Source organism: Balaenoptera physalus (assembly GCF_965194825.1).
Source record: "Balaenoptera physalus genome assembly, chromosome: 16".
Taxonomy (NCBI): domain Eukaryota; kingdom Metazoa; phylum Chordata; class Mammalia; order Artiodactyla; family Balaenopteridae; genus Balaenoptera; species Balaenoptera physalus.
Window position 1 is genome coordinate 33,842,144 of NC_138898.1, and position 18,162 is coordinate 33,860,305.

General features: G+C 48.0%; 1 protein-coding gene across 2 annotated transcripts in view; it reads right to left on the reverse strand.

Annotated features, from left to right (window-relative positions):
* Nucleotides 1-11,431, reverse strand: part of RASSF2 (Ras association domain family member 2) — a 41,004-nt gene extending 29,573 nt beyond the window's left edge. Inside the window, exons 1-2 of one of the 2 annotated variants that reach the window (XM_082431436.1) lie at nt 11,205-11,431; nt 10,205-10,279 (exon numbers count right to left, since the gene is read on the reverse strand). The gene's annotated coding sequence lies outside the window, so the exon portion shown is untranslated. The remainder of the gene's footprint in view (nt 1-10,204; nt 10,280-11,204) is intronic. The other variant, XM_082431437.1, reaches the window with a different exon arrangement.
* Between the last annotated feature and the right edge of the window lie 6,731 nt (nt 11,432-18,162).

Here is an 18,162-nt window from a genome sequence, read left to right on the forward strand (position 1 = left end):
AGCCTGTCCTGAACATGGGCAAAATTCGTGCTGCCTAGGAAGGAAACAGCATACTTTGCCTTCCATCTACATGCTTTCTTCAATAAAAGGCCCACTTACTGGTCAGACCCATGTGCCTCCTCCATCCCTTTCCCACCCCATGTCCAGGCCCCCAGGGAACCACCCACATGGTTCTCAGTCACTCTGCTCAGGAAAAGAACATCAAACAGCACCAAAGGGAGAGATAAGGTCAAGTGTACTGGGTATATGTACTCTACTTCCTCAGCTTTATTGTGAATGTGAATACAAAGCTTTGCCCCTCCACACCCCAAAAGGACGTTAGACGTTAGGGAAAAGGGAGGGGAAGGTATTTGGGAAGAGGTTGGCTTGTCCTGCCTGAGGAGGGAGGGCACTTAACGTGGAGGCAGGTAGCAAAGAGAACTAACAGAAGACTAGTCAAAGGAGGCCCTGGTCTCCTGTTTCCCTCACAAATAGGGAACAGAACAATCACAACAGTATTACTATGTTAATAATAAAACAACAAGTGTGAATAATAGACAACTACCAGAAATGCAAGCTTACTACAGGCTAGATATTACCTGCTTCGACTCATTTAATCTCCATAACAACCCCATGAAGAAAGAAACATTAATATTCCCATTTTGTAGATGAAGCAACTGAGGCACAAAGAAGTGAAGTAACTTGTCCAAAGACACACAGCCAGGAAGAGGCAGAGCTAGAGTTCAAACCCAGGACTGTCTGATGCAAAGCAGAACCCCTATTTAGTACAGCTTCTCTTGAGGTGAATGGGAAGAAAGAGTTTTCAGCTAAAAGTCACCTGACCTGGCCATATTCTAGAGAAGTGTATAGCAGAATCCCCCAGAGGGCTCATTGAATACAGATTCCTGTCCCCGTCCTCCCAGTTTCTGATTCAGTACCTCTAGAGTGGGGCCTGAGAATGTGCATTCCTAGCAAGCTCCCAAGTGATGCTGGTGCTGCTGGTGACAAGACTCTAGATGCCTTCTCCTATTCCTTACAAGAACCCACAGGGAAGGCTTTATTTTTATCACTTTAAAGATGAGGAAACAGAAGGTCCCGGAGGTCAGGTGACTTGTCCCAGGTCACAGAGCTGACATGATGAGGCCAGTGCTCCTTCTGTGGTGCCCTGGCTGGACATGAGGGTCTCCGAGTAGGACAGGCAGCTGGAGGCTGGCTTCAGCTGCTGGCCACAGCACACCCCAGAGTCCTGGGGAAGGCAGGTGAGTCAGTGACTGGCCTGGCAGACAAGCTGAAGGAAAAGCAGACCTTGCAGGAGCCCGGGATGGAGATCCCATCCAGGGACCCAGGTATTTGCAATGTTACACAGCCACGAATCCCCAGACACATCTCACCCTCTGTCTAAAGAACAAGCTACCCCCTACACTCATGGGCCCCAAAAACCACCTGCCCCCCTCCTCCTGGAAAAAACCTGGGGGCCTGACTGACAACAGGTACGAGGTCCCTGCTGACAGGCAATCTCACTCCTATCTCAGGAGGCAGTCTCTGTCTGGTCCACCTGCCAGATGAGGACCTGAGATTCAGCAGGACAAGTGGCCAAGCTGGGCGCCCTCCTGCCAGCAGCAAGGTCTGCAAAACCCCAGCTCCTTCCACCGACAGCTGGGGCCTTGACCCTTCTTGCTCAGGCCTTCCTCACACAGGTGTGAGTCCCTCAGTGTGGCTGGGGAAGATCTGAGGGAATGGTCTCGGGATGCCTGCCGGGAAGGCCTGCCTCCTACTCTCACGCCAGAGGGCAGGTGGCCAGGCGAGTGACCCCGAGAGTCACAACAAACAGTCACCCCCCACCAAACGATCATTTCGCGGGCCCAGATGAGCAACTACTTGTTTATAGGGAAGTCCTGTCAACAACTACAAGATTTTGACTTCAGGACGGATATTTAGAAGGAAACCCAAAGACCCTTAGCCTCATATGGGATGAGCAGGGTGTTGGAATGGGGCCAAAAAAGGCATGAAGGAAGCAAAAACTCCAGACAGAAGAAGCGGTATGTGTGTGAATGTGTAGGTGTGGATGGGAGTAAATGTATAGATGTAGATATGTAAGGGAGAGGGTGTGTGTAAATGTGTCCATATGGGTGTGAGGGAGAGAGCGTGCAAGTGCACATATGAATGTGTGGTATGGGTGTGTGAGGGAGTGTGTGTGTGTGCAAAGAACTTAGACTGCAGCTCAGAGAACCCAAAGACCCAGAAAGCGAACCCTCCGGTATCTAAAGGCCCCAGGGAAGGTCCTGGCCACCTCTGCCTCCCTGATGGAAGGGAAGCAGCGCCTCCGTCATCTTCAGCCAGAGGGGCCCTGCCCAGATGGCCCCTCACAGGATAAAGCTCAACAAAGTGCAAAACTCCATGTAACTGACTTGGCATGAGGAAAGAGTGGAAAGTTAGTGGAGGCATACAAGACAAGTAAGACTAAGCATTCCTTCACCTGCATTTCTCAAAACCGAGGGCTATTTTATGGGTATTTAAAGTCCTGCCTTCAGAAGGGCAAATTAAGCTTTCCTCCAGCCCAATAACTGCAAGGTTTAAGTGGAGCCCTGTCCCACAGGGAGGGCCCAAGGTCTGTGTCACTCCTCATGCTCTGAGCCCCCACTCGCCATCAGCTCTAGGCACTGCTGGCTTATCCTGGCAGGTGAGGAGGCCGTCTCCAGTTCCCCACTTCCTACAAGCACAGGTTTCTTTCTGGCCATGCTTCCTGTTTACTAAGTGCTTCTCTGAAACTCATCTCTGACCTCACATCCCCTTCCTAAGGGAACCCCAGCAGTTCTTCCCTTTTTTGGTGTTATAGGCTGAGACTATGAGCTTTGTGTGCAGAGATCTTAGGGTTTCCTCTCCTTGCTACCCAGGGCCAGGATTGGAAACCCAAAAGCCCAAAGCGCTGGCCTCCTCCACCGCCAGAGACAGGCAGGTTCCTCGCCCTTGGAAGCAGTAAGGAAGGCCAGCGGAGGAAGGGTCAGTGTGTGCTGAGCCCTCCCCTGGGGCAGCCACTGTGGGGCATCTCACATCCACCCTTTTTTAACCTCATTAATGCCCTACAACAGGTGTGGGGAAATTCAGCCGCACATAGCAGATCTCAGACCCAGGAGAAACAGCTCATCCAGGGGTTTCCAGAACATTTCCAGGAGGCTGAGGGGAAGTTTACCACAAAACCACACTCACACCCTCCTCTGCCTGTCCTGCAACCAGCTGACTAACCCTAAAGAAAAATCAGCACCACGAAAACCAAACTTCTCAAAATGGCCTTCAAAGGTTGTTTCCGTAAAATCTCTATACTTCCCCCACTGTCTGGGATTAAAAGAGCAGCCTTCTGCTGGGCAGAGAGAAAACAGGCAGAGCCAGGTGAAGAAATTTCCAGAGAACACAGTAGGCACATCTGTCCTCCCAGACCTACATTCTTTCACCAGCTCGCTGGAGGGTTGGGGCAGGCTCTTCTGGAAGACTGCTTAATGAGAAACTTAAAACATTTTCCACAGAACAAGGCATCCCAGAGTAAAGCCACTTGACCCACTCCCATGACCCCTGAATAGAGCCACACAACCTAGGATCCAGTTTCTGGGTACCGAAGCTTCCTGACCTCCTCTCACCTCAGACCAGACTGAAACACACATACATACCACCTCCCCTGCCCCCACCCCTCTGCACCATGTTCCCAATTATCCTGTCACATACACAACCCACCACATGCACAAGAGAGCAATCCTTGCCCCAAATATCTGTATAATCAACTGTAAGAGCCTATGTGGAGCCTTAGGAAGAGGGCACTGATTATCTGAGGCCACTACCTATCTCCCCAGAGTTCTTAGGATCTCATGGATTCCACCAAAGTCCTCCCTGAATCCCAGGCAGGCTGACCCTGCCTGTGGACAAAGCATTCAGCAGCCATACCCACAGCTGCCATTGGTGGGTATTTAGTAGGGTGAGTTGAGCCACAGGATCTGGAATACACAAAGGATGCTTAAAATAGAAAGGCTGAGGTTCTCCTTCTCAATCTTTAAGAAAGATGGTCTCAACGACACGACTTCCACGCGGTTTGGACCTCACTCACGGCATGACAGCTGTTAGGTTTGAGGCACAGTGAACCCCAAGCACACCCTCTCAATCCCACCACCACCCACAGAAAACCCTGGTATAAGATGATTTGCCAGCAACCAGCAAGCCCCAAATGTGATTAGTTCTGAGGCCCACTGGCCATCCACCTTTGTCCTGCCAGGCTGAGATGCAGGTCAGACGCTGACCCTCACCCCAGGTAATGGCGGAAGAGGCAGCAAGGATGGCCAGGACCTTGTGGCCCTGCCTGAAATGAAAATACCAGAGACCAAGCACCACAATTCTCTCCCAGGTCTTTCTTGTTCCTTTCATTTTTATTATACAAGTAAAACAGACTTTTTAAATTTTAAAAATATAGGTAAGCAAAAAGATTAGGAGCCACAAAAGGACAATTACTGTGCAATTGCACTTTTATAAGAAACCTAGAATAGGGAAATTCATGAAGACAGTAAGTATAATAGAGGTTACCAGGGCTGGGGTGAGGGGAGGGAACGGGGAGTTAGTGTTCAACGGGTACAGTCTCTGTTTGGGATGATGGAAAAGTTCTGGAAAAGAATAGTGGCGATGGTCATACAACACTGTGAATGCACTTAATGCCACTGCTATGGTCTGAATATGTGTATCCTCCCCGAATTCATATGTTGAAATCCTATGATGGTATTAGGAGGTAATTAGGTCATAAGGGTGGAGCCACGAATGGGAGTAAAGGAGACCCCGCAGCGCTTCCAAGCCCCTTCTGCCATGTGAGGATATAATGAGAAGTCTGCATTCTGGAAGAGGATCCTCACCTGACCATGCTCACACTCTGACGACTTCCAGCCTCCAGAACTGTGAGAAATAAATTTCTGTTGTTTGTAAGTCACTCAATCTGTGGAATTTGTTATATAGTATAGCTCAAACAGACTAAGACAACTACTGAATTGTATACTTAAAAATGGTTGAAAAGGTAAATTTTATAGTGTGTATATTTTACCATAATAAAAAATCAAAAATATTTAATGTAAGAAATTTAAGATCAAAATCTTCCAAAATTCCACCACTCAGAGACAATCACTATTAACATTTTTCCATATATCATTCCAGAGGCAAATATAAGTGGATGATATATCTTACAAAAAATAGCACATTGTTTAGTAGCCTACTTTTTACAAAATGTATCATATTTTCCCATGTTAACAGATACACATCTGTATCCTACATTTTTTGTAGTCACATGGTATTTTAATGTATAAATACACCATGATTAACAATTTTACTATTTGGGGGCATTTAGTCTCCATTTTTGTTGTTGTTGTTATTATTATTATAAAAAACGCTGCATGGGACATCCCTTATGCACATATTTTTCTTCATGTGTCCAATTATATCCTTAGGATAAGAATTCCTATGGGTGGAATTGCTGAGTCAGGGACTCCCTCAGGAGGATTATCAATGGAGCATTGTGAGTAAAACCCAACTAGGAATGCTGAATTCTGTCATACAGAAGTCTCTTCCTCCACATGGACTTTCCTTGGTTTCCACTTGGGTGTCTACAACATTGCATAGTGGTTCAGGAAAGTAGGGCGTATCCTTTCCATATCCTCCTTACCCACTCCTAAGGCCTCCTCTGGGGACACAACATGTCTACGTCATTAAGTGAAACTGGTACACAAGGAAGACAAAAATTTTACTGGGATAATTCTACTGAAATCCTTTGTGCTAGCAGGAAAGACTAAAACTTTAGGATGGCCCAGTGCTGGGTGCCCCATGGTGGGCAACCTAATTGTAGACATATGAAAGGTTTTCTTTTGTTAAATGTTGTTTTGTATGGACAGAAGGAGAATGCAATAGACTCTTCCTGAGGAGACCAAGGGCCAGAAGGGATCTATGGAATCATCTAAGCCCTGGCCTTGGAGATGGGGAAACCAAGGGTCCCAAAGACTCAGAGCACTCACTTCAATAATCTTTAACTGAACCTCAGAAGTGTCTCATACACAGTGATTCAGTCAGTTCAGGGCACAGTTGAACATACCCTAAATTTTGACACCTAGTACAATTGGCTGCACCGCGCGGCTTGTGGGATCTTAGTTCCCTGACCAGGAATCGAACCCGCGCCCCCTGCAGTGGAAGCACTGGAAGCGTGTAGTCTTAACCACTGGACCGCCAGGGAAGCCCCCACACCTAGTACAATTCGTATCCTCCTCACCGTGTGTACAAAATAGGAAATTAAGATCACTGATCACATCCCAGCCCAGTCAAGGCCAGGTGTGTGCTAGAGCTGGCTCCTAACTGGCTCTCAAGCCTCTCTCTCCAAAGTATTATAATTCTCTATGGTCCACCAAAACACCCATTCCCAAATCCATCATAGCCCCATCTGTACTACTCAAAGAGCCAGCAAATGTTTGCCTGAATGCTTGCTGTGTGCCAGGCCCCTGTCTGAGCATGTATCACAGTGAGATAGTTATCATTTCCATAATACAGCTGGGGAAACTGAGACTCAGAGACTTTATTTTTTTTCTTCTCATTTTTTATTCAGTCAACAATACTTAAGAGGAATCCAAGATATAAAAGGCATTTTGCAGGATGCTACCAAGGTGAGTCAGTCAAGGACTCTGCTCTCAGATTTCACAAGGTGAGAGATAGATAACAATGAAACAAGGAAGAAAGGGATGGGCAAAATGTGGGATGAGAAGGCAAAAGATGGGGCTGTACTCCCATGGGGCACAGTCAGGGAACAATTCCTGGATGCAGTGACATTGGAAGTAGCTGGAAATGTGGCCCCAAGTTTTTCAGCCTTGAGTAGGTCCTGCTGGGTGGCAGGAGTGTTCTACTTTATCAGAACCAGGGTTTATCTTTTTTTTTCCATTATGGTGTATTACAGGATATGGAATATAGTTCCCTGTGCTGTACAATAGGACCTTGTTGTTTATCCATTCTACATATAATAGTTTGCATCTGCTAGTCCCAAACTCCCAATCCAACCCTCCCCCTTGGCAAGGTCTATTCTCTATGGAGACTCAAAGACTTAAAATGACTTTTTAACTACAGACTAAACCCTTAGGTTGGTTTCCCCCAGAAGTTGACCATAAGACAAGGATTTGAGGACTTCCCTGGTGGCACATTGGTTAAGAATCTGCCTGCCAATGCAGGGGACACAGGTTCGATCCCTGGTCCGGGAAGATCCCACATACCGCGGAGCAACTAAGCCCGTGTGCCACAACTACTGAGCCTGCACTCTAGAGCCCGTGAGCCACAACTACTGAACCTGTGTGCCACAACTACCGAAGCCCGTGTGCCTAGAGCCCGTGCTCCACAACAAGAGAAGCCACTGCAATGAGAAGCCCGCACACCGCAACGAAGCGTCATCCCTGCTCACCACAACTAGAGAGAGCACACATGCAGTAATGAAGACCCAATGCAGCCAAAAATAAATATAAAATAATAAATAAATTTATTTAAAAAAAATAAGAGAAAAATATTAAAAAAAAAAAAGACAAGGATTCGAGTGCAAGTTGAAAGGGAGTGGAAAAGTGAAAGAGGGAAGGGAAGGCAGCCAATGAAGGGAGACAGTTATTACTGTTAGCAACTGGGATATGGTCCCACAAGACAACTCTGAAAGACAGCATGGAATATGCCTCAAAGTTACCCCAACAGAGAGGTGAAGGAGTTGGAGTATTTATACACTTTCTCCCATCAGTCACTGGTTGAGGTCAAGGGAACACAGGAAGGATGCTGACAGCATCTATTACATTGCCCAATATCATGCTGCTAGAAACTCTGATTGCCATTCAAACTCCAAATCCAACAGTTCTTTCATTTCTCTATAGAAAGGAGAAGTTAATCAAACTAACACTATGGATAAAGTGTTATGCTGGTAAAAGTAAACCTATTTGCCAAATCACTTCGGGTTAACATGTCCAAGGAAATATAAGGTATCTTTTTGCTAATTTTTATCAATATAAGGAATAGGAAAAGCCATTCTAAGTCACTTTGCTCATCTCACGGGAATTAACCAAATGCCCTTCCCTGCCCGCTTCTTCAGTGAGAGGCTGCCTTCTCTAGTTCAGTCACAGCTGCGTTGGGCAGGAGTTCTACAGCCTCAAGCTGTCATCCCCGAGCAGCTGCATCAACCTCTGATTACAGGCTCCAGAGTCTACCATCCAAGGGATGATTAAAAAATGACCCCCTGTCCACCTAGCAAATGGAGTCTGGAAGATGTTCCTGTTTACTGTGCCCTGCTCCCCCACTGTCTCCTGCCCCATCCCCTCCCCCACCACATCCTCCATGGGAATCCACAAATAGCCAAATAAATGAAGCCTTCAGTCATGGGCCTGTGGTAGCTTACCCAGCCTCAAAGATTTATTTACAATTCTTCTGGAGAGGCAGGGAGGTGTTTAAATAGCACAGTGTGTCATTGGGATAAAAAACTGGACCGTATTGTGAAGAGTGGTGGGAGAGGCGGGGAGGTGTAGGAGGAGACCACTGCCCTAGTTTTACAAACCCAGCTGTAGCAGCTGTCCGCAACTATAGCTTGAAGACAGAGACTGTACGTCTTGTTCCATTCTAAGAACACTACTGAGACCTGCCCAGTTTCTCACTCTGGGCAGAGGAAAAGGAATGTGGACAAATCCTGAGACTGCCCTTGGGATCATCCGGTCTCCCAAGTTCTCCAAGGGATTCTCTGACAATCTGGTCCCACCTCCACACCTCACCTCCCAGTGAGGACACTTCCTGCCAAAAGTATCCTTGAGAAGACTGAAGGAAATAATTAGGCCAAGGTCCTGTTGTACTTTGGTGACAGGACCCCTTTCTGGCAAGGCCCGCAGTCCAGCTCTTGGCACTCTAGCATAGGTACCAGAATACTTGGTCCTGGACACCTCTCCAGCCAACTCTCTTGGCCATTCCTAAGGAGCTCACGCACAGAAGGCAGACAAAAAGCTTGGCTCCAGGAAACAGACCAAGAAATCAAAGCAAAACTCGGTAACTGAGTGGTCCCAGGTAGGCCAGTGCATCCAAGAGTGATGACGAGAACTGAGGGACTGAAAACAAGGTGTAGGGTTGTCAACCATCCTGGACCAACTCCTAGGATAACATAAACTGGAGAGAGGGCCTGAACCCAGAACAGAAGCCATGCAGAGATGCAGAGAAGTGGACTCTGGGGCAGAGTGAGACCGCCCTCAGGAAGGCGGGGGTGCTGCCAGCCGGAGGTACAGCAGGGGCAGAATACTGCACAGGCCCTGACCCACTCAGCCAGGTGCAGAGGGCATATCTTCTACCTTCCCCTGGAAGAGGGTATGACTAGGAGCCCCAGATCCCCTGGCCTTCTCTCAGCCAAGCTCCCCAAAAGTATCCCTCATCATTCTAACCAGATTTCACCAGCATAAAAAACTAGGACAGAGGAACATAGGATATGCCTAGGTTGCACTCCAAAGATTATCCTATCCCCTCTGCACTCCACCTCTGCTCTCCCTTCTCCTGAAGGAGGAGCAGGATTCACCTTCCAGCCTTCTCAACACAGGGAATCCTGAATTGAACCAGCCCAGACTCCCAGGTGCCTGGGCAGGTTGCATGCTCTGTCTCCATCTCCTTGTCCCAAGGCAAGAACTACCCTCTTTCCAAAGCTACTGTCCCTCTCCGAGCTCAGGCATCATTTGAGGTCCTCTTCTGTCCCCCTGAGGCCCACCCGACTGCAGCAGCTCCCAGGCATCAGGCTGACCTGTTCAGAGGAGAAAGCACAGCTGGTGCCCACACTCATGGCCATACTCCAGGGTCTCTGATCCCAAATGGGCACCTCACAGGCAGACTCCACATTATCTGAGACACTGCATTTGGACACAAGTTTGAAAACAAAAAAACAAAACACTCCTCAAACTACCCAATATAGCCACTGAGAAGTTTCTTTAATTCTTCAGACCATCTGCAGAAAAAGTTCCCAGTAAGGAAATGTGGATTGGTGAATAAAATAAATCCAACCCCGGATTCCTCAACCAGATGCTGGGGAAAGAAGGCCCCTGGCTCTGTCTCACAGCTGTTTAAAAGAATCATTGTTTCTAATTCTTTCCTCCCATGGTACCAAGATCAACTGTGGCAGGAATTGTTATTTGTCAGCTCATTGGTTCATACATTCATTCATCACATGTAAAGTACTTACTATAAATTTGGCCAGTTCTAGACACGGCCTCTGTTCTCTGGGAGAACAAGTTTTAGGGATCCAGATTCCACACACCTGGAAATAAAGTGCATCGCAACGTTCAGAAGCCTGGCGCTCAGCTCCTGCTGTCACTGAGGCGCAGAGGTGCGGTGGACAACCCAGGACCCACGGAGCGCCCCAGGGTAAGATGGAACCCTATATCTCCCTGTCAGGCCACCGTGTCTCTCTGCTGTCCCCAGGGATCTCCCAGCTTAGGAACTGAGTGCAATGCAGGCACTCGAAATGCAGAAGTGGCCGGGGTCGGCCCAAGGCACTTGCCTCTCTGGCGAGAGAGGATGCAAAGCCGAGATTCCCAGCGACCTCCGGCATCAGCTCCGGAGACGGGCCGCGAGCCGGCAAAGGGGAAGTGCAACGAGGACCCAGGGCCCCCGCGCATCCGGCGCCCTTCTGAAGGCCAAGGGAGGCTCGGGCGCCGGAGGTTGGAACCCGCCTCCAGGGAATCGTCGGTTGAGCCGGGAAGAACAGGACCAGATTAGGATCGGATACCCCCCAGAACACCCCCCGATTAGGGTCAGGGCCTGCCATCCCTGCACCTGCCTGCCCGGCACCTTCTAGCCAGGGAGTCCCGGGGACCCCGGGGATAGGGTGGGGGCGCATTCCTGCCGCCGCCCTTGGCGTGGAGAGAAGGAAGGACGCCCCAGGAATCGGAGGGGGAGGACGAGCCTAGAGCCACAACTTTCTCCCGCGGAAGGCGGGCAGGCTGGGGTTCCGCACCTACGCGGCCCCTGCGGAGTCCACACGCCCGGGAACCCCCAGTGTCTGGGGAAGAAGGGAGGAGAACAGGAGCAGACGAGGACTGAGGGGCTGACTCGGACGGGTCAGGGGACACTGCGGGAAAACTTTCGGCGAGGGGAGAGAGGACCGCCCAGTGCACCACACCTTGCGCCCCGCAAATCGGGCCCGGAGCCTCGCTCCCCGCGGCCCGCGCCCCGCGCCTTGCCTGCGTCCGGAGCCGGCTGCACCTCTCGCGCGCTGCGGGGACCTTGGAGTTGGAAAGTGGGGGTGTTGCGGCCGGGGACGGCTCCAGCCAGCGTCTCGGTCAGCGGTCGGCGGGCCCGGCTCCCTTACAGCCCTGCTGAGCTTGCGGCAGCCGCGCGATTGGGGGTCGGGCGCCCAGTCCTCCTCCGCCCCTCCTCCCCCTCTCTCCCGCCCCTCTGCCTTTATCTGCCCCAATCGGATCTGACCGCCCTCCCTCCCCCTCTTTCTTTAGCTCTCCATCTCTCCCTCCACCCCTCTTCCCCGGCCTTTCTTCTTCCCCCTCCTCTCCCGCCCTCCCTCCCCGCCGGGGGGGCGGGGCTTCTCCCCTCCCTCCCAGACAAAGCTGTGGCTGCTCATCCCCTTCGAGTCCGGGCTTAGGCTGCCAGCGCCTCTTCCGGCCTGGGGTGAAGGGGTAGAAGTGAGGGGGTGGGGAGGATGAGCTGGCTCACTCACCCCATTCTCCGCGGCCTTCTCCAAAAGGGATAGAGTCTTGGCCCGAGCCCCTTGGTTTGCTCCGGGCGGTGACAGCCACTCCCAGAGAACAGTCACGCTGCCCCGCGGAGCCCACGTCGAGCTCCCTGGATTCCCCAGGCAGAGGATATGGGATTTTTTTTCTAACACCTGCTTATTCCAAAAAGGGTTTGAGCTGAGCAAGGCCCCTTGGACTTCGCGGGCTGGCAGACGTGACAGAAATGTGAAGGAGGCCAAGTTTCTTTGTCCTCCTCTCACCTCCCCCCTCTTAGCCATCCCTGGACCTCCAGGGCCTCTCGGTTTACACGGAGCCCTAGAGCACCCCAGATTGGGGCGCCTTATTTGTTCCCTCCCTCTTATCGCAATTGTCCCCCAACATACATACTCCAACCCTGCAGGGTCGGTCCCCATGCCTTTCAGCGTGGAAGGGGGACTAAGAATTAATGGGTAGACAACCCTCAGGGTACAGCTGGGTCAGCTCATCCCTCCTGGAAGCGAAACATTCTTTATAAATTCATTGTTTGGATCGTGGAATGTGTTTCCCTTAGAAACAGTGTTATAAATGGTGACCTGCTTCCCAGACTGGCCACAAAAGTCTTTTGAACCCAAAATGCAGCTGAAGGTTGGTGGTGAAAACTGTGTCAGCTACCCCAGAACAAGGAGACCACTGATCAACTATAGAAAAAAAAAAAAAAAATTACCTTCTGGTTCTTTCCCGAGCTATAAACAGAAAGGTCAATCATTAATTCCCCCTCCCCCACCCCAAACTTCGGAGTTACTACTCTGTATTAGTAAGCTTCTTTACTTTGCAGGTGATAGGAGCATCCTCAGGGGAATGTATTATGAGGACATGGGGATTTCCCTACAACCTCAGGGTCAGAACTGCAGGCAGAGCTTGGTAAGAAGCAAACCTAGAACTTGAAGGGCTTCCAGTAACCCAGAAAGTCTTCTCTGAGGAGCCAACTTTTCTCTTTCACCATAGACTGGTGTTCACTGCACCCCAGACACATGGCAAAGGGTGGCCATCACTTCCATCACTGGGGCTTAGAGCTCCCTGTTGAAGAAGGCAGCCAGGTGGAACTAGAATCCCTTAGTCTCTACTCCAGTCTCCCAGGACAGCAACTCATTGGCCCAGTTTAGGTCAGGTGACCATCCATTGTCCAAATTACGCTGCCAGGAACCCTGACCTGTTTAAAACAAAATCCATTTCTCTCCACTTAGAGTCTCCATCTTGGTGAATAAATTGATTGATTAGTTCAAGACACCAGAAAACATCTTTCTTTTCATCAATTTCCCCATACAGAAAGCACAAGAGAGAAAGGAATATGCCTTTATCCTTCAAGGCAGTGTAGGGACAATACTTCTGTAACAGGGATAATATAATGCAAATATTAAACTGCTATATTAAAGCCCATCCTTAAACCATGTTTTCTTGTAGACTTCCACCCCCATGGACTAAACCAGGAGGCACATGGCCTCAAAGAAGCAGCAGAAAAGTATTTCCAGAGCCATCCTCTAGTAGAAATACAATGCATGCCACAGTTGCAATTTAAAACTTTCTAGTCACATTAAAAATAATTTTAAAAAGTGAAATTAATTTTCATAATATATTTTATTTAACCCAACATAACCAAAATATTACCATTTCAATGTGTAGACAATATAAAAAAATTATTCATGAAGTATTTTGCATTCTATTTTTGTACTAAGTCTAAAATCAGGTGTGTATTTACACTTCAAAACATCTCAATTTGGACGTTAAATTTTGAAAGAAAATTTCAAAACTTTAAAAATACTTGATCTGTATTTAGGTTTTATAAAATTTTCACTTGAAAAAGTATATTCACATACCCAAGTTGTTCCAACATGCTTAAAAGTTTCCCAATAACTGAATTATCAGTTTTTAAATTTACGTTTTAATTAATTAAGTTTACATAAAATTAATACTTAGTTCCACTAATCACATTTCAAGTGCATAATAGCGACATGTGGCTAGTAGCCACCATATTGGGACAGCACAAGTTGAAGAGCAAAGAGGGCACTGATGAGCTTGAGTCTCAAAGCCAACTTCCCAAAGTTCCCTGGCAGTCCAGTGGTTAAGCCTCTGTGCTTCCAGTCCAGGGGGTGCCAGTCGGAGAACAAAGATCCCACATGCCAGGCGGTGCGGCCAAAGAAAAAAAAAAGCCAACTTCCCTTTTCTCTTTAGCAAAACAGTGACAGAAATATCAAGCATGGTCAGAGAAAATGATTTTCCACATTCTTTTATGTCCCCCTATAACATCTCAAGAGGCAGACTTTGCCTACCTAGATCAGAGTTCTACTTTATGCCTGGGAAGAAGCAGGAGATGCAGAGAAGTGGGGAGGCCCAAAGCCTACCCTTAAGTACCCAGGGGATTCTGGGAGAAGGGAGGAAGAAGTGGGGGACATAGTAGGAAATGCACCTTCTTCATTTGTGACTTCGACCAGTGTGAGAAGATATGTTGATGGGCTGAAGGGAGTTCTGGGGATAACATAGAGGAGATTGCCACACTGGCTGCCTACCTCTTTCTCCCAGGTTCTCAGACACTCACCTGGGGGTGGAGGGCAATCTCATTAAGGTCAACTTAGTGGATCGCCTATGTTACATAAAGGGAGGGCCTGGGGTTTTTTTCTGGAGTCACCCACATTTCCTGCATGGCCAAGACCTGCTGCAGAGTTCCCACCTGCTCCCAAGGACCAGAGGCCTCAGAAGGAAGCTAAATTGTGAGCCAAAGCCCTTCTATAGGGCCTGTCCTAGTTTGAGCTCCCTCAAAAGCAGAACATGAGACAAGAACTTGGGTGCAGGTTGTTTACTTAGGAGTTGATCCCAGAAAGCAAGAGAAGACAGGGAAGGAGGAGAAGCTAATAAAGGATATACAACTGGCACTCCATTCCTCTGGGGACCCTCTAAGCACCTGTGTAAAATGCCCCTCAGAATTGTTCTCCCTGAAAGTCAGGGAGCTGGGGATTTATCCGCTGACTCTCATTCCCCACCAGTTGAGGATTATTCCCAGGAGAGTTTACCTCTTCTTACTTCCTGGTTGTGTGGATATCTTTGGCTTCGAGGAAACATCTGAGGCAGAAAAGCTGGAGCCACTGCCATTGGCACTTGAGGTGGGACGAGTTACTGTGCATGGAGCTGCCCACCACAGCTAATCCAGGGTGAGAAGTGGGCTGAGGGGAGGCGACACAGGACACACAAATCATCTGCTCTAAGACCCAGCATGGAGAGGGCAAGTTGACCCTGGAGGCTGGCAGGACAACATGATGGGGACTCAGAGGGAGCAATTGGTGAGGGCTGAGTTAAGGTTAGGTAGGACAGGGAGCACTACAGAGCTCCGAAAGAGCATGGAGCACCCAAACCATGAGGTACACGGGCTGCAGGCATCAGCAGAATATGCCAGCCAAACGCTCATGAATGGGGCCACCACCCCTCAGCATGCTGCTTTCAAAGGGATGGTACAAAGCAGGCCCTCTTCAGGGGAGCCAAGAGAACTGAGGCACCAGCCTCAAATGCCACTGCAAGAGAAGGTAAGACAGAATCTCCCCCAAAGATCCATCTTGGAGAGGGCTGGGAAGGGAGGAAGAACTTGAGAGAGTTTTTAACCTAACGAGACCAGCAGGACTGTTTAAGTTATTGCATCATACTCCATTTTGTCCCTCTGCTATGTAGGAGGTGAGAACCTGCAAAGGAAGATCCAATGAGTTAATAGAGAAATAAGGAAGCCTAGGTGAGGTCTGTCCCTGGGACCTGAATACACCTGGACATGTCTGGCACCCTAGCATAGTGGGCTAGCTGGAAATATATTTGTTGGAGAGGTGAAAGAGGGCCCTCCTTGGAGATAATTTTCACTCTAGAGAAAGAAGAAACCAAGTTCGGCCCAGTAACAAAGCTTTAGTTGAAAGAAGGGAGGTGAGAGATTGTCTCTCAGCTCTGCCTCCAACCTGAGTCCCTGGACACATAGGGGAGGGGTTGAGAAGATAGAAGAGGCTCTAAGTTATAACTTAGAGGAAAAGACTGTTTCACGAACTTCAGGGATATTCTGGGGCCTAAGCAGCCATGCTTGGGAACCCTGCTGCTAAGTAACATTTAAGGGACCAACACTCCAACACCCAGCTTCTCTATTTCAAGGGCCTGGTATGTTGACAACATTACCCAGAAAGTGGTAGATGGATTGCCAGAATGGTTACACTTATCCCCTTCCTTGCATACACTTTGCAGTTCCTCTCACAAAGAGGTGGAGTGTACTTCCCCACCTTGAATCTGGGTTGACATTGCAGCTTTCTTTGGTCAGTACAGTAGAATGTGGCAGAAGTCATACCATGCCTTTTCAGAACCTGGGCCTCAAGAAGCCTTGCATTCTTCTACTCTTTCTATTGGAACATTGCTCTGCCATGTGAATAAGCCTGTGCTAGCCGGCTGGAGGATGGCCCAGAGCCAAGGCAGTCCAGATGTTCCATCCAAGGCCCCAGACATGTGGGAGAGTCCAAACAAGATCAGTAAAGTCCCCTACCCAACCTAGAGTTGACCACTGATGCATGGGGGAGCGCAGCTGAGTCTAGCCCAAATAGCCAACCAATAAAAGCATAAGATAAATAGATGGTTGTTATTTTAAGCCACTAAATTTGGGATAGTTTGTTATATAGCAGTAGCTAACTGTTAAAGACTTAACAGGATTTTAAAACTGGTAACTATGTGAGGTGATAGATTTGTTAACTAACCTTATTGGCATAATTCTTTTATAATATATATGTACATCAAATCATCACCCTTAAACCTGCAAAATGTTATATGTCAATTATATCTCAATAAAGCTGGAAAAAAAGAAACACAAAAAATGAAAACCTTTAATACAAAGAAAAAAAAAAAACAGGATGAAGTGTCCATGGCTGACGTGACTGGGCTATTGGTGGACACCAGTCTGGTGACCTCTGGATTGTTTATGAGCTTGTGAGAGAGATGCATCTGGGGAACTCTCCTCCCACATACACCCCCCCTTCCCAAAGCAATATAGAGGTATTTTCAGATGGCTAAAGTCTGAGTGAGATGGTGAAATTTAGATTTATGACTGTTAATGTGTTAATGTAATTTGTCCTCATAAATGGAGAGACCAAGGGAAATTTGAGTAACAAAGATTTTGTCACTGAACTCCACAAGTTTATCTTTCATGAGGAAGGACTATCTTAATTAAGAGTTCACTTTATCCAGCGCTAAGAAGTTTTTATAGCGTCTAAAATACCTATATGGAACAGTATCTGGATTCATCCTCGGAGATGGGAGGCTGGATTAAAGTTCTCGTATGGTTCATACTTAAGTAGGCTCAGGTGTATGAGTCTCAAGCCCCAGACAGGAGCCCTATCTTGTAAGATTTTCTCTCCTCCAGTTAAAGTGCAGACAGGGACTGGTAAGAGGGAAAAAGGATTCAAACAAAGTGCATGGACTTGACTAGTTCATTTCCAGCAAATGTGTCTCTTTTCACAAAAAGTATTTGGTGAAGAGCCTTAAGGCTAAACTCTCTGGGCAGCTATCCTTCTAAACAAAGTACTTAGAATTTGGCAACTGAACTATGTTTCAAATTAGATGGGAGGTTACATTTGATTTTTTCTAGGAATCCATTCAAGTTTCCTTAACCCCAATGTTACATTGCATCAAAGCTCCCCTTCCATTTTTGGTTGTATTGAAATACGAATTCTTTGGTGTGAAAATGTTATCCTGCCATAAGACAAATTGAGTACACTTTCAAAACTGTATTGATAGGTATTTACTAGACATCAATGGTATGCAAGGTGCTATACTAGGCATGATAAAAAATAAGAAAAATAAGAATAATGGAGCCAAGAAAATTATTAGGCAGTATCTAGTTTAATAACATCACTTGGCAGGTTCAGAAATTGAGACTTAGATAAATCAACTCACCACATCATTTGGTTGCAAGAAACAGAAGTCATTTGAGCCAGCCTAGGTAAAGTGAGACTGATTTTAAAGAACCAAGAGTTTCTTGCAGAACTCATGGGAAGGAAGTGAACCAGGTCCACGATGAACTAGAATATGACCTACAGGGTTCAATCTGTGTGTGTGTGTGTCTGTCTGTCTGTCTCTCTCTCCCTGCTCCCTCCCTCTCTTCCTCCTTGTTTCTTGTATTGCCATCTCTCCACATATGTGTTCTAACTTCTGCCCAGATGGCTGCTTTTATCCCAAAGTCTACATGCACTTAGATCCAGCAACCACCATCAACATACTCAGTCTCTGTGGCCAGCAGCAGGGTAGGGCCAGGATGTGAGATGGGTCAGTGTTCTCAAAATGGGGAGGGGTGGGCAGAGGGGAAAAGTATTTAAAGTCTCTACTGAGTGGTCACGTCTTCTGTTCATCTCCCACTTGTTGGCCCTTACACGTCTGGCAGCCCAGGTTCGTGGCCAGCCTTGAGGGCCCC